This window comes from Nicotiana tomentosiformis, chromosome 6, assembly GCF_000390325.3.
Source record: "Nicotiana tomentosiformis chromosome 6, ASM39032v3, whole genome shotgun sequence".
NCBI lineage: Eukaryota > Viridiplantae > Streptophyta > Magnoliopsida > Solanales > Solanaceae > Nicotiana > Nicotiana tomentosiformis.
In genome coordinates, this window is record NC_090817.1 from 42,537,864 (window position 1) to 42,551,679 (window position 13,816).

Genomic DNA, 13,816 nt, shown 5'->3' on the forward strand with positions numbered 1-13,816 from the left:
TTGCACGAGACTAAGCATTGCCTCCATTCTTTGTATGAGGCTAAGCACTGCCTCCATCATTGCATAAGTCTAAGCACTGCCTTTCCTTGTATGAGACTAATCACTATCTCCATTATTTGCATGAGGCTAAGCACTGCCCTCATTATTGCATAAGGCTAAGCACTGCCTTCCCTTTAATGAGACTAAGCATCGTCTCCATTATTTGTATGAGGCTAAACACTGCCTCCGTTACTGCATAAGGTTAAGCACTGCCTTCCCTAGCATGAGACTAAGCACTGTCTCCACTACACTGCATGATGCTAAGCACTGCCTCCATTATTACATAAGGCTAAGCACTGCATTCCCTTGCATTAGGCTAAGCCCCGTCTCCATTCTTTGTATGAGGTTAGGCATTGCCTCCATCATTGCATAAGGCTAAACACTGCCTTTATTCACATAGGGTTAATCATTGCCCTCATTATCTGCATAGGGCTAAGCACTGCCACCATCTCACACAAGGTTAAGCACGGCTTCTCTTCATTCTCGCATGTGGCTAAGCATTGCCTATTTCCTCTATCGAACAATCAACATCGCCGCATCTTTGCATTTCATGGGCTCAAACATTGCCACATTGTCCGAAGGCATCATAGTCTGAAGGTATCAACCTCATAGCCCGAAGACATCATGCCATGGCCGGAGGATCTCTCAAAATTGCATATCATTATTCAAAGGTGTCATAGTCCAGAGGCACCATCCTCATGGACCGAGGACACCATTTCATGGCCTGCGAATCCCTTATCATACCCTTCATGGCCCAGGACGTCATGGTCTATGGACATCATCCTCATCGTCCAAAGACAACTTTCATGGTTCGAAGGGAATTTGCATCATGTTTAAATTTTCGTAATAACCCATATATATTCGCGTGTATTGTGTTTTAAGTTTTGCAGGTAACTCGGGAGGTAACCTTTCTACAAACAGGAGCAATTCCCGCTCCGGTTTTCGTTCACAACGTTTACATCTTCGATCACCTCAAACGTAACCGATAATCAGCAATTGACTACCCTTGTTCTATAATCGTTCAAATATCTGCCTTATACATCCGCAACGATCAAATTAGCATTCATAGCTCTACTTGAAATCATCCGTTGATCACGACAATATTGCATCCAAAAGGTCCTTTTCGAAACATGCGACCACTCTTATAACAATTACATCGCTTTTGTTCGCCGTTAGATTCAGAACTACACATGGCATGATTCCCGTAACACTAGGGATATGTAGGTAACTCAAGAATCAGGGTTGCCCCCATTTTTTTCATAACACATCATTCCTCATTCACTTCGGACAAAATTGGTCATCATTTTCTTTACCCGACAACTCTTTCATCATTCCTAGGTAAAGAGGGGCAGTTGTTGTTACCCAATTTTGCCCTCATATTTTTATAAATGTCATGTATACTTTCAAAATTTTATTTTTTTCATTATTACCTAATTTACAGGATTCATATAGGAATTTTCTATAATTGTCTATAATTTTTTAAAGTTTAAAATTGATTTTCTCACATTTAATTATTTAAATATTTATTAAATATCCCTTTAAATTATTTGTGGGATTATTTAATCATTCAAATTTATTATTTACACCCACATGCATGTTTTATAACATTTTACGTCATTTCATATAATTACATTTTTTGTATTTTTGAGCTATTTACACATTGTTTGCAAAAATAGCCTATATTTTACAATTAATTGTATTTTGTCATTTTATTCAAGGTCAAAATAATTTTTTATATTTTTATAACCTTCATATATTATTTTAACATATTAAGTTGCATAAATAATATTTTTTATGTTTTATTTAACTATCTTATTAAATTAGTTTTCCTTAATTTCTTGTATTTAAAATATAGCCCAAGTTATGCAAATTTTCGGACCATATTAATGGCTTAACACCCTAAATCCCTGGCCCAATTCACAGAGCCCAAGCCAAACGGCCCTCTAATTTGACCTGGTCAGGGACCGTTCATTTGACCCGCCCTGTTTCCTATTCGATCTAGGTCGTTGATCTTAAATGATCAACGACCCATAATAAATCCCCTCATTCTCCTTATATCCCATAACCAAACCCTAGAGACCACTTATCTCTCCATAGCCTGCCCTCACCTGCTCTCTTCTACCTCAGAGGCCAAACCCTAGCGGACCTAAAAGATCCCCATCGCCCTTCCTCGTAAGCGTTCCTACACGGATTCTACTTACCTTTTCTGTTATTATCATTCATCTATGGTAACTTTCGCTACCATTATACTTATGTCAAGTTTGATCCTCAGAGATTTGGCTTTGATTCTATGGTTCTATACACTGGAGAAGAGAAAAATCGCTCTTGTATCTAGTATATCTTCGTTGATTCCGTTGTGATTGGGGCTTGTGAACGATTTGCCCTAAATTCGATTCCAACTAGGGTTTGGGTTCCGATTCTTCTTTTACCGGCTCTATTATTGATTGCATGTGATATTTTCTTTCCTTATTTGTGTTTCATTAATTATATTTCCTTGTTTGTTCGTTCAATTTCTACTACTATATAAGCCCCTTCCCCGTTCCCCTTCTAGGTCTCAACGACTATCATTAAATCACTGCAAATACTTTCTCACTCTCACTTATGCTATTGTTCTAAACTTAAGACCTTGGCTGGCTGAAAGCCAAGGCCATTAAAATTCGATTGTGTTCTTTTCTCAATGCGAGCACTGCCCGGGGTTCACTTAAAACCCTTGGGAACTGTGACGCATTGGGATTTTGGGATTCTACTACTCTTTGCTACTAATAATTGAATTGCTGCTGGAAATTGCTCTTCTCATTTACTTTTTCATTAATTTATAACTAGTAAGTACCTTTGACTCTCGCAATTTCATTATCTTTTGCTTGTGTTTATGCTCTGTATATCTATGTCACTTAAGCTTTGGTGGACCAATATGCTACTATGTCGTCTCTGTTTGTGGTCCTCTTTGCTTTGACGTTATCCTGTAGCCATGTGTTTCCTAGCATCAGAACCTACCTAAAGCTCTATGCTTTGATGTATGTCCATGACTTCTGACTATCTTAAGCCTGCTTAGCCTAGTGTATTTGTGTATTTCTGAATGTTTATATCTGCTGCTTGTCATGAGTTCATCTCTCTGCTTATTTCAGATTCTTGTGATAGACTAATTCATGCCCAGAATTTGTTCTAATGTATTACTTCTTATTGTGTCATTCATGTACAACTTATTAACTTTCTTATGGTTGATCCATGCTCATGTAATTTCTAAATTCCAGTATTGCCTGAACTTCTAAACAAACATGACATGTTTTCTTGCTATTTGTAAACTCTAATGTGTGCTCTTTTAACTTATTCAATTGTGTGCTCTTCAAATATTGCCTAAGACTTCAATATATAGCCTCTTATTCTATATGTGGTTAACTGGTATAAGTCATGATGCCTGCATATCCTGTTAATCTAGAGTTGACATATTTCACCTACTATGAGTTATGGTAATATGTACAAACTTTTGTGTTATGACTGATGCTCAGCATGTTAAGTTTCCCATGTTCAACTAAGTGATTGCTTGTCAACCATTGTAGACTATGCCCACTAGCCTATTTGTTATGTTGTTTGTGATCATGCCTTCACTAGGCTCTCAAGTTAGAACTTCCATGTGAAGACTACTATTTCACTTATTCCTGTCTTTGATTCTGTTGGACCTTCATGTTAAAACTCTTATGTCTAAAGTCCTCTAGGTTAATTCTGGATCATGCTTTACTTTGAAACTCTATTTGGAGTGGTTTTCTAGCTTATGATGTTCAATCCTATCACTTTGAACTTGTTTCTGGAAATATAGCATGAGACTACCCTATTTCTTGTAACCCTGTCTTTGTGACTTAGTATATAGTTGTGACTTGTATGATTAAGTTTGGCATCCGTTTGGGTGAGTAAGTTATTCGTTTGGCACTGGTATGTTGGGCCTGCCTTTGGTATTAGGGGTCTGAAGCACACTGTCTGCACCTAGAGTTTGGGAATGCATTTCACATGAAGTTCTAAGCCTATTTGAAGGCCCATATATGTTACTGGTTATTCTGTATTTGTATTTGGGTCTGTAATCATTCAATGTGGTTTGTAATAACTTGTAAACTGAATGCTAGGGAAATTAATGAAATGGGGGCTAGGATATTTTATTTTCTTGCATGAATGGGTAGAAAACCTGTCTATAGGGCTTTAACTGTCTTGTTTACTTTCCATGCTTCATCTTTTGGGAATTATCTGTAAACATGCTGGTTAATTTGCCTATTCACTTAGAAAACATGATTTAGGATTAATTTAATGTCTTAACTCGCAATGTTAGAAGAGCATGCCTATAGGATTTAAACTGGACTTGTTTGTTGTTTGTTTAACTGCCTCATCTTTGCACCTAGATATCATGTCAACACAATAATTGAAACTGCTCACCTTGGTATATTTCCTTCCATTACGTGACTCGCCTAGAAAGCATGCTTGTAGGAATAAACAAAAACTTGCGCTTTCAATAACTTTGCCGCCTAGATATGAATCAGTTAGAAATACTGCCTATATGATGCTATTACTCGTCTTAGACAGTGTATTCATAAGATCAGTGTTGTTAATCTTAGGCTTTCGAGCAGTCTTATTACCTTACTGCATGAACATTTAGATATCCTGCCTATAGGATTGTAATACTTTTAATCTACAACTCTGTTAGCCTAAAGTTGTAGCGTTGCTTGTACACTGCTGGAAATCAGAATCACCTAGAAATTATTCCTATAGGACTTAACGGCTATAATGTTTCTTAACTCTAAAATTGTCCAGTTGCCTAAATCTGCCCGCGTGCATTTCTTGCTTATGTGTGGAGGTGAACTTGAGCCATTTGTTGACTTTATGTGAAGTCATATATCTTTTGAATGCGCGATTAATTTTATCATTTTGAGCAACCTAGGTAAAGTCTAATCCACCCAAATAGAGGTCCAAAGCCTCTTGAACCGTTGGTATGGGACGGGTAGTGCACGCATAGGGTACGATTTAGAATTGAATTAGAGCGCCTTTAAGTAACAACTTCAACATAGTAATTGGGTAGCAGGAGATGATAGTTTGTGCCCGCTGAATAATATGAGTAACCCCCTACCTTAAGGGAGTTGCGAAGTATAATTTATGTTGCACGGGGTTATCCTTTAGGCTAAAAAAACTTAGGACCCCTCTTTCTTTATATACTTGTTATTTACACTTAGTCACCTAACATAGAACAATGTAGTTGTATCCTTGTAATCATTAAAGATTTGTACTGATTCTTATGTGTTATGATAAGACACTTCAGCTTCTATATTTTCCTTTGTTTATTCGATCACCTAGCCTAATCACATAATCCACATAGTTTAAAATTCGGCCAGGACCCACAGTTGTGGACCTCGAAGAGTGCCTAACACCTTCTCTTTGAGGTAATTTGAGCCCTTACCCGATCTTTGGTAACACAGACTAGTCAAACAGAGTTATTTGCAAATAGGTGCCCTAACGCACCTTAATAATCGTTAGGTGGCAACTCTTCTCTTTTAATACCTCCCTTTAAAAGAGTTGTCACACGTCGAGGCCGCTTTCGCGAGAAAATGGGGCGCGACAACCAAAACTGAAAATTAAATAAGGCAATGAAATGAAGATGGCACGGCATCACCTTTCGTGCTTTTACTCTCGTCTTCACCACGTAATATCATAAATGAAATGATACGGCATCACCCTTCATGCTTTTACTCTCAACATCTCTCAAGATATTATAATGAATGCAAATAAGACACGACAACACCCTTCATGCTTTTCACTCTTTCTCACCAAATCAACTATACAAATCCAAATAATAAATATAAGGGGGGAAATAATATCACTTCAATTATAGTGCCAGGATATCAAACTCAATTTTCAAAAATTCTGAACATCTTCAAAATAAACAATAAATATGAGACGAATAATTAAAAGTAATAATCTAACTTAAGCATGGGAAACAAAGTCAAGTAAATAACTTAGAACAAGGAAATAATTCCCACCTGCATGCTTTAACCCAATAACAGCGCATATGTACTTGTCAACTCACATATACGTCATTCCCACATATAATTCACGTAACAAGTAAACCAATAAGTCCTAATACCTCAAGTCAAGGTTAACCACGACACTTACCTCACTCCGCAACCAAACCAATGCTCAATCATGGCTTTTCCTCTGGAATTAGCCTCCAAACCAATCAAATCTAACCAAATATATTTCAAATAATTAAAAATAGGCTTTAGAAACTATGCACGAGTGAAAAAGATTCAATCTTTAATGATTTTTAAAAAAGTCAACAAAACTCAACCTCGGGCCCGCTTGGTCAAAACCCGAGATTCAGACCAAAACCCAATTACCCATTCACCTCAAGCCTGGTTATGTGATTAATTTCGAAATTCGACCTCAATTTGAGGTCTAAAACTCAATTTCTCAAACTCCACAATTTCTACCTAAATCCCTAATTTATACCATGAAAAAGCGTAGATTAAAGGTTAAAATTAATAAGTGTTTATGAAAATGTAAGGAAACAAGTTAAAATCTACTCACATGTGAAGTTGGGATGAAAAATCTCTTCCAAATCGCCTCTAGGCCGAGCTCAAACTTGAAAATGGTGAAAAATGACTCAAACCCCCTTTTTTGAAAGTTTATAACACTGGCCGTCAAATGTTCTTTGTGTTCGTGAAGCACCCGACGCGCTCGCGAAGCAGCAGCGGCCAGAATCCTTTGCATTTGCGAGACACTCTTCGCGTTTGTGAAGGCTTACTCCCCCCAACCTTCGTGTTTGCGGGCCAACGATCGCGTTCACGAAGAGTATCGGATAGCTTCCTCCCAGATCCCCCCAACCCTACGCGTTCACGAAGGGTAATCCCCCCTCCCCCCCGGCTACTTCGCGTTTGCGACCATTTCCTCACATTCGTGAAGAAACATTCCACCCCAGCCCCAGTTTCCCATTCCCAGTCGCAAAGCACATTGCACCAGACATCACCAACAGTCAAAAAACAGAAATTTTCTAAGTTCAAAATGATCTGTAGCCTATACGAAACTCACCTGAGCCCCTCGGGCTCCAAACCAAAAATGCACATAAGTGTAATAACATCATACGAACTCGCTCGCGCTATCCAAACACCAAAATAACACCTAGAACTACGAATCGGACGTCAAAATGCATGAAATTTTTAAAGAAACTCAAGAACTTCCTAATTTAAAATCGAGCGTCTGAATCCTATCAAATCAACTCCGTTTTGCACCAATTTTGCAAAGAATATAAAAATGAACCTATACCAAGTTCTGAAACCAAAATTCAAACCCGGTAGCCATAAAGTCAACCTACGATCAAAACTAGGAAATATTTAAACCTTCAAGTTACTAGCTTTCGACAAATCAAGTTAGGGACTTCCGAATTCAATTTTGGGCATACGCCCATATCAAAATCGGACTCCCACGTAGCTGCCTTGATCGGCGAACCTTTCCACTGCACTCTAACAGAAGTATAACTCTTAGACCTCAACTTCCGGACCTGCCGTGCTAGAATAGCCACCGGCTCCTCCTCATAAGTCAAATCTTTATCTAATTGGATTGAGCTGAAAACTAATACATGGGACGGATCACCGTGATACTTCTGGATCATGGAAACATCGAACACCGGGTGAACTAAAAATAAGCTAGGTGGCAATGCAAGCTTGTAGGCCACCTCACCAACTCTCTCAAGGATCTCAAATGGTCTGATATACCTAGGGCTCAATTTGCCCTTCTTCCCGAACCTCATCACACCCTTCATGGGTGAAACCCAAAGCAAAACCATCTCTCAAACCATGAATGCAACATCACGAACTCTCTGATCAGCATAACTCTTCTGCCTAGACTGTGTTGTACGAAGCCGATCCTGAATCATCTTGAACTTTTCCAAGGCATCCCTAACCAAATTAGTACCCAATAACCGAGCCTCTCCCGTCTCAAACCAACAAATTGGAGAACGACACCACCTCTCATATAAGGCCTCATAAGGAGCCATATAAATACTCGATTGGTAGTTGTTGTTGTAGGCAAACTCCACAAGCGGCAAGAACTAATCCCAAGAACCCCTAAAATCCATAACACAGGCGTACAGCATATCCTTCAAGATCTGAATGGTTCGCTCGGAGTGCCCGTCAATTTGGGGGTGAAATGATGTACTCAACTCAAGCAGTGTTCCTAACTCACGATGTACAACCCTCTAAATATGCGATGTGAACTGTGTTCCCCAATCATAAATAATGGACACCGGCACACTATGAAGATGGACAATCTTGCGGATATAGATCTCAGCCATCCACTCCGAAGAATAGGTAGCTTCCACCACAATGAAATGCACCGACTTGGTCAACCTATCCACAATGACCCATACTGCGTCAAATTTCTTCAAAGTTCGTGGGAGCCCAATAACGAAATCCATGGTAATACGCTCCTACTTCCACTCGGGAGTCTCAAGTATCTGAAGCAAACCACCAGGCCTCTGATGCTTGTACTTCACCTGTTGGCAGTTCAAACACCGAGCCACATATTGTACTATATCTTTCTTCATTCTTCTCCACCAATAATGTTGCCTCAAATCCTGATACATCTTGGCGGCAACCAGATGAATGGAACACCACAAACTGTGGGCCTTCTCAAGAATTAACTCACGCATCCCATCCATATTGGGCATACAAATCCAAACCTGCATCCACAACACCCCATCATCTCTTATAGAAACCTCATTGGCATCACCGTGTTGCACCGTGTCCTTAAGGACAAGCAAATGGGGGTCGTCATACTGACGCTCTCTGATGCGCTCATACAAAGAAGACCGAGAGACCATGTAAGGAAGAACCCGACTAGGCTCCGAAACATCTAACCTCACAAGTTGATTGTCCAAGGCCTAAACATCTTATGCTAGAGGTCTCTCACCAACTGGAATATATGCAAGGCTACCCATACTCACGGCTTTTCTACTCAAGGCATCGGCCACCATATTGGCCTTCCCGGGATGGTACAAAATGGTGATATTATAGTCTTTTAATAGCTCTAACTACCTTCGCTGCCTCAAGTTTAGATCCTTCTTCTTAAACAAGTGTTGTAGACTCTGATGATCAGTGAATACCTCACACGACACGCCGTAGAAGTAATGCCTCCAAATCTTCAATGCATGAACAATAGCTGCCAACTCTAAGTCATGAACATGGTAATTCTTCTCATGAACCATCAATTGCTGAGATGCGTATGCAATCACCCTGCCATCCTGTATCAATACTGTACCAAGCCTAATACGCGATGTATCACAATACACAGTGTAGGATCCTGAACTTGTAGGCAACACCTATACTGGTGTTGTAGTCAAAGTAGTCTTGAGCTTCTGAAAGCTCAACTCACACTCATCGGGCCACCTAAATGGGGAACCCTTCTAGGTCAATCTAGTCAATGGGGTTGCAATAGATGAAAACCTCTCCACGAACCGGCAATAGTAACCCGCCAAACCCAAGAAGCTCTAAATCTCTATAGATTAAGTAGATCTAGGCCAGTTCTGAACTGCCTCAATCTTCTTAGGATCCACTTCAATGCCCTCAAAAGATACCACATGCCCTAAAAAGGCAACTGAATCCAACCAAAACCCACACTTTGAAAATTTGGCATATAACTGACTATCTCTTGAGGTCTAAAGTACAATCTGAAGATGTTTCTCGTGCTCCTCTCGACTGCAGAAGTATACCAAAATATCATCAATGAAGACAATCACAAAAGCATCCAGATAGGGCTTGAATACCCGGTTCATCAAATCCATGTTATTGGGGCATTTGTCAAGCCAAATGACATCATTAGGAACTCATAATGCCCATATCAAGTTCGGAAAGCTGTCTTAGGGACATCTGATGTCCTAATCTTCAACTTATGGTAGCCATATCTCAAATCAATCTTCGAAAACACTTTGGCACCCTAAAGTTGATCAAATAAGTCATCAATCCTCGGCAAAGGATACTTGTTCTTGATAGTGACTTTGTTCAACTGCTGATAATCAATACACATCCTCATCGTATCATCTTTCTTCTTCACGAACAACACCGGTGCACCCCAGGGCGAGACACTAGGTCTAATGAATCCCTTATCAAGCAAATCCTGCAACTACTCCTTTAGTTCCTTCAACCCAACTGGGCCATACGATATGGTGGAATAGAAATGGGCTGAGTGCCCGGAGCTTAGTCAATACAGAAGTCGATATCTCTTTCGGGCGGCATCCCGGCAAATCTGCAGGAAACACCTCTGGAAACTCACGCACAACTGGTACTTAATCCATGGAAGGAACCTCCGTACTAGGATCATGAATATAGGCCAAATATGCTAGACATCCCTTCTCAGCCATATGTCGAGCCTTCACATAAAAAATAACCTGCTAGTAGAATGGCCAGGAGTCCCTCTCTACTCTAATCGAGGCAACCCTGGAATGGCTAAGGTCATAGTCTTGGCGTAGCAGTCCAGTATAGCGTGATAAGATGACAACCAATCCATGCCCAAAATAACATCAAAGTCAACCATATCAAGAAGTAGGAGATCTACACTAGTCTCAAGGCTCCCGATAGAAACCATACATAAGTGATAAACACGATATACAATAATAGAATCTCCCACAGGCGTGGACATATATACAAGAGCACTCAAAGAATCACGAGGCATAACCAGATATAAAGCAAAATAGAATGACACATAGGAATAAGTAGAGCCCGGATCAAATAGAACTGAAGTATTTATATGGAAAACTGGAACAATACTTGTGATGAAGGCGTCAGATGAATCTACCTTAGGTCTAGCTGGAAATGCATAAAAATAGGGTTGGGCCGCACCACTCTGACCTCCGCCTCTCAAACGGCCTCTAGCTGGCTGGCCTCCACCTCTAATGGCCTGACCTCCACCTCTAGCAGCTTGACCCCCGCCTCTAGCTGGCTGAGTAGGCGGTGAAGCAACCGGTGCCAGAACCATGACACGAGAACCCTATTGTGGCATGTCGCCCTATGACCTAGGGCAAAATTTTGCAACTTGCCTCAGATCTCCATAAGTATAATAAGCCCTCGGCTGTTGTAACTGCTGACCCTATAATTGTCCATGTCAACCTGCATAACCACCATGTTAACTCTGGATCGGAGGTTCACTAATAGGAACTGATGGTGCACTGTAGGCTAGTTGCTCAGGATAAGACCCATAAGAACCACAACTCTACTAGACACGGCTCATAGACAACCCCTAGGACAGACTTGCTCTGATACCAAGTTTGTCACGACCCAACTGGAGGGTCATGACTAGCACCCGGGCCATACTTGCCGAGCACCAATGTACATTTTATCTAACCTTCCTTATTATCTTTAAGGGCCGACAAGATCAATATAAATAGTAGACATGGATCATGAACATCCAACAATGAAAGATAATGTCATGAACATACATAACATGGGACGACAAGACTGTCAAGAAACTATATATAAGGTACGAGCTATCATGATGCCATGAAAGACTATACAACAAAAATCAGCCGAAAAGGCATTCTAAACCATACATAAGTCGACACCTGTCTATGAGCCTCTAAAGGAACATAAGTGCTACAACATTGCCGGAACAGGGCCCCGACATACCCATAATGTCTATAACAAAAATGCATACCAAGACCACGGCAAGTCCGGAGAAGGGATCTCGCCAATAACCGCTGAACTGGACAGCCTACTGTGGTGGGGGAGCTACGTCTACCTGTCTATCAGGACCTGCAGCACGACATGCAGCGTCCACAAATAAAAAGGACGTCAGTACGAATAAAGTACTGAGTATGTGAGGCAAGAAAGCATAAGTAAGAACAGTAATGTAAACAGGGATAGAGAATATACAACCTGTGACATCTGGGTACCTCTGAGGGCTACTGACATGAAATACATGATACATACATATATATACATAAACTTTTAAAACATACGCCTTTGTGGGCATCACCATCATCATATCGTACCCGGCCATAATAGGCTCGGTAAAACGTACCCGGTCATCATAGGGCTCGGTAGAATCATACCCGGCCATGTGGAGCTCGGTAAAACCCAACTGATCAGTGGTTGCACAATAGGTGTCGTACCCGGCCGACTATAGCGCGGCTCGGTAGAGTAAAATAGATACATATATATGATGCATGCTGGACTCATTGGAATCACATTTTGAACCTTTCGGAGTGACATAAGGTTGGTATCCTTCGTACACGTTATTAGGATTAACTCTTCATCAAGAATCTTATAAGAATCAGGAACTACCAACAACATTGATAATATAAGAATAAGAGAAGTAACATCAATATCAATCGTTTCATAAGAAGGGCAGCAATGTAAGTACTGCTAGCTTCTAAGAGTAGAGTATCTTTGGGAGCTCGTTCATTACATTATGTACAATCGGAGTCGTGCAAAAGAATGAAGGGGATAGCCTCACATACCTTGTATATACTGCCCAACCTCAAGCTATGCAAATGTCACGACTCCTTAGTCTACAATAAGACAAATGACACTATCATTATCGTTTAAGCGTCGTAACTATTATGTATCGACCACAACCTATTTTACGATGAAACGGACAGCACCTCCCCTATTTATATGACTTCCCACAAGTCAATACAATCACCAAACAGCCCAAACAACATCATTAATAATCATATTGAGCCTCCAAAATAGTCCACCAACCAACAACATTACTACCAAGCCTTTCGATATATATTTCACAAGTTCTAGCTTCAACGACTTAGCTGCAACTTGGATAATCTTAAATATATATAGAGTAAGAGGTTCCTTACCTTTAAACAGAAAGAACAACTCCAATTTGACCTTAATTTTCCACGAAATATCCCTTCAATTCTGCCACAAGAACAAGGAAGCGAAACTAGCAATTAATTCGGGTTTTTCGGCACTAGAATTACTTTAGAAGACTTGAAATCACCTAGGGTTGATATTAAAAACTTGAAGGTGTATTTACAGGACATAAAACACTTAAAACAACCTCCCACATGAGCTGGAACAACACAAAAATCAGCAACAACAAGAAGAACAAGAAACTTACTAGCGCCACGGGATTCCCGACATTTGATTTGTGTTGTTTGCCCTTTGTTTGGGTCTTGGATCATGAGAGAACCTTGAGAGACTGTTTTTAGGGTTATAAGGTCTGAATATACTGAAAAATAATGACTTAAAACGGGGTTGAGGTATCTTATATATGTCCATATGTCTTAAACCGCCTTTGTGGGCCCCATAGAGAGCAGCTTGGCGCACTCTCGCGAAAACGCGAATATCTCTCTATTCCGAGATTGTATCGACGAACGGTTTAATGCGTTGGAAACTAGACTCATAGATATTCAATTTGATAGGTAGATCACCCCATAATTCCAAGCACATTGGGAGAAAAATGCAGTAAAATATGACCTAAAGTTTAAGTAAAATTATAAACCTAGGTTGCGACAACTTTTATCGACTTTTGTTTCATAACTCGCTTGACTTCAAGACTTATGATGCGGATATTATATGATTCAAATACATTAAAACAAGACCTCTTGGGACAATTAATCACCTCTAGTGTTACCCGAAAATACGGGTTACAACATCCTTGATTCGTTTAACTTCAAATACTTGTTAACCACTCTTATACACCCTTGTATCGTTTAAGACCAATAGGATTAACTTCTTATCATCTCAAAGATAATCTCTTCTTGGATTTACGTCGACTAACTTACGGCGTGATCTAT